Source organism: Haliaeetus leucocephalus, unplaced genomic scaffold (assembly GCF_000737465.1).
Source record: "Haliaeetus leucocephalus isolate CR32 unplaced genomic scaffold, Haliaeetus_leucocephalus-4.0 Scaffold306, whole genome shotgun sequence".
NCBI lineage: Eukaryota > Metazoa > Chordata > Aves > Accipitriformes > Accipitridae > Haliaeetus > Haliaeetus leucocephalus.
In genome coordinates, this window is record NW_010972742.1 from 4,486,445 (window position 1) to 4,490,568 (window position 4,124).

Consider the following 4,124-nt stretch of genomic DNA (forward strand, 5'->3'; position numbering starts at 1 on the left):
TAATAAAAGGATTGGAATATACAAAACAAGTGATGCACAATGCAATTGCTCACCACTCGCTGACCGATGCCCAGTTAGTTCCCAAGCAGCGATCCCTCCCAGGCCAACTCCCCCCAGTTTATATACTGGGCATGACATCACATGGTATGGAATACCCCTTTGGCCAGTTTGGGTCAGCTGTCCTGGCTGTGTCCCCTCCCAACTTCTTGTGCCCCTCCAGCCTTCTTGCTGAAAAATCCTTGACTTAGTTTAAACATTACTTAGCAACAACTGAAAATATCAGTGTGTTATCAACATTCTTCTCATACTGAACCCAAAACATAGCACTATACCAGCTACTAGAAAGAAAATTAACTCTATCCCAGCCAAAACCAGGACAGGTCTTCCTACCTTTCCTGTCCTCAGCAACACAGACTCCGGAGCCAGAAGGTAACCCACAGCACACGAGTCAGGACAGGCTGCAGAGTCCCTGCTCGGAGCTGCTTTTGCTCTTCAGGGAGAGCAAGGATGGACACATGATTTGGTCAGCAAAGTCAGCAGCTGAGCTCCAACCATGCACAGCAAACATCTTTACTGAATTACCTACCGCTATCTCAATAATCCCCAAAAGGATGAGCTATTGATGTGAACCTCCCTGTGTGGGGAGGTGAAAGGACAGCCAGACGTCTGACCACTAAGGAAGTGCTGACAGAAACACCTTGGGGTACCAGACAGCTTGTTAGCCTCTCCCTTTGGTGTCAGCCAATATCTATTTTTGTGGTGATTCACACGCTTATTTTTCCACTGTGAAATATAGTCCCCAGTAGAGGGATAAGATTAAGCCTGAGAAAGAACCTTTATAGCCTTTTCTCCTTCTACTCTCACCTTCCTAATTACCTTAATTGTACAAGGGGGTTGTCAAAAGTTGTAATCTCTCTCTCTCTCTCTCAGTTTTTCTTTTTAATAATCTCAGTGCCTGGAGTTCTTCTCAGCCTTCCTCCTCAGATCCACTTCATCCTCCTGTGGCAGTGTGAGGCCAAAAAATTTTTTCCTCTTTACTTCCTTTCACAAAAGACTGAGAGAGGGACATCATAAAGTTTCACTTTAAGCTGCCACTTTAACAGATCTGAAAGTGCAGGGGGTTTGGCGTTTGGGTTTTTTTTGGTTAAACCACTAGCCCCAGTGATCTAAGTATCGTTGGGTCTCTGCCCTCCGGCCTCCATGGCTGTCTGGGTTGGTCTCGGACTCCTGAAGCCAGCGATGAGTCCAAGGCAGGGGGTCTGCGGCTGCAGAGCCCTGCCTCGGCAGGAGTGCCTGCTCACGGGGCTGGGCAGCAGGTGGGGATTTGGGCTGAGATTTTCCATGTTTGGTTTTGGTGCCTCATCCCTTTCAGAGGTTCGTCTGGGGAACAACAACAGCAAAAACCCCAAACCAAAAATCTGTGACCAAGCAGGGAAGGGATCAAGGTGTTTCAGGGTTGGGATGTCCCACCTGCAGACAGAGATGAACCCACTCACTGCCCAGTCCGGGGTCTCCCTGCCTCCTCGTCCCCCTTTTTTATGCTCAGATGCTCAGAGGACAGCATGCACCTTTGGTGAGCATCCTCACGGCTCCTTCCTCGGGACACCCAGTGCCGGGGTTTTTTTCCTTCTCCTTGTACCGGAGAGTTTGCTTGGCTCAGGCTTGCGGCAGGGCCAGGGGGGTGTCAGCGCTGCGGGCCCCCCCGGCCCCATGTGCCGGCATATGCTGCCCTCTAGAGTCAGCACCCAAACTTGCCTTTTCTTAAAGGAAAAAGCTGGTGGAAAGCAAGTGCTGTCAATCATGTGTCAGAGTAGCTGAAGCAGAGAAACCCCCCCAGGGGCTCGGCAGTGTGCGGGTGCAGGGTGAGACACCCACGGGGGGACCAGCCCGCACGGCCGCGGGCTGCAGCGAGGGGGGGATCCACAGGGGGAAACCTCCACCCAGACCATCAACTTTCCAAATAATTGCTTGTCTCTCATTCCAAGATGTAGCACACCAGGGTCTGGCCCGCAGCTGGGACCACCAGGCAGGTACGGTTAGCTGTCGCACCGGGAAAAACCTGCAAAACACTGAGGCTGCCTCAAGGAGGTGAAAGTGAGGGTGTACCCAAAATCAAGGTCTCCTATTTGTGCTTTTTTGCTTATATGACGTTTGATGCAGCCTACATCACGTATATATTTTTCCAGGGGACTGATACAGAAGCTCTGTCCTTGCCTACTTCAGCTCCCAGCTCTGTTTCCTTCTGCATTGCTCCTCTGAGTCTCTCACCCAGAGCCTGTCCCCCGCGATCATGCTCTCTTCTTCTTCCCTGAACAATTCCTCTCTTCTCCCGTATACTGGCATCTCACTATTATTTTTTCCACCACCGAAGACCTCAGAGGAGTTGCATCCATTAAAAGGAGGTGAGAATCTTGCCCTTTTGCTTTAGTTGCTTCCACTAATTTATTTTTTTCCACCTCTTTCCAGTTGCAAATCTTTGCACCCTGAGGGCTGAGCATGTGTGGTGGCAGGGGCACACTGGGTCATTGTGGTGCATCTGTCACTTGGGGATCCTTGTGCATATGGAACGAGAGCTTTACAGGGAGCTGGCTGTGTCTTAATCAAATTACAAACACGCTGACCAGCGACGTTATCAAGGCCAATGCTGGTCTGGAAGCCATCGTGCAAGAAGGTAGTTGGTTAAATTGCACTTCCCTATGTAAGCTCAGTTATTCCCCGCTACTGAAACCCACTTGGACAGCTGTGTTTGTTTGGGGATGGATGGTCGCTACGTCCTGGGATTTCTGCAGGGACAGACACTGCATCCCCCCAGTCCTGGCTCCACAAGCCGGGGGATCGCAGGAGAGCAAAGCCTGGGGTGGGAGGAAGCCGCCCGGGAGAGGGGAAGGGCACTAGAGGGCAGGAGAGCTCTTTTCCAATTGCACGTCTGAATAATTTTGTTGACATTTCTTGCACAATTTCCCCTCTTCAGTGGGTCAGTTGTAAAGTTCGGTGACTCACTGCAGGAAATAACCCTGTGGGGCTGCAGTTTATGTCTGTTAGCCTTCGCTAGCGGCTGTCAGCACAGTGGACAAGGCTGAAGAAGACGCAGTTTGGAGGGGTTTGCACGCAGAGACCGACCGTCTGCCAAGTGTTGCTGGCAGGTTTGCTGCTAAGTAGTTTCTCCCAGCAAAGAAACATTTGGGGAAGGAAGCTCCAGTTGTTGCCCCCCTCTTGCATGCCTCTTGCTGCTAGGTGAACTTTAGCACTGCATTCTCATCTGATAGCAAAGCAGGTATCCACATCGGTACCGGGACCCGACATACTCTCCTCCTCTTCTTCCTGGTGGAGCACTGGCACCTGAAAAATTGGCTCTTTGCAGGATGCTTCAGAATTGCTCCCTCTTGAAGGTAACCAGCTACTGTCATCCCCTGTCCTCTCTCCCCAGCTTACAGCAAGAAACATCCCCGCAGGATCTCACGCTGCTCTGTAACAGCATGAAAAGTCACGTCTCTCTTCACAGCTCTCCTCCCGCTCTCCTCGTCCCGGCTCTATCCATAACAACACATTCACACTGACGCATTCAGCTCTCTGGCGTTTCTCCCCAGCCGATTCAATGGGATATTTAGAAGCATCAGGTTTTCCCAGCTTTGTGAATTACATCTTAACGCAGAAAGCACAAGAGAAACTCCAGCATCCCTCAAAGGCAATACATCATGGGCAGAACGGGGCTTTTTATATCAGAAACTATGAAAAGACCTTCCAATTTAGTAGCTGTTCTGTTCATATCACACATTATTGCACGCACGCTCCTTCTTCCTTGCCCAAGTCTGAAAACGGAGGGTGTAAGAATAGCAGCTTCTTACTTCAACTGTCTGCTTCCTGTGTGTACTCAATCGGGTCTGCTCACATTAGCATCACCCACTACGGCTCCTAGTTACTATCGCTCACTAATAGGAGTGAGTCAGCACAGCTTGGCATGGCTACAAGACAGCTACCTTTCACACCTCTCTAACTGAGAGACGAATCTGCCCCAAAATCTTTTCTGGTTGGATTTATTAAGCAAATACACTGAGGAACTCTTCACAAACCTCTCTCTCTCAAAAAAAAAAAAAAAAAAAAAAAAAAAAAAAAGAAAAAAGACA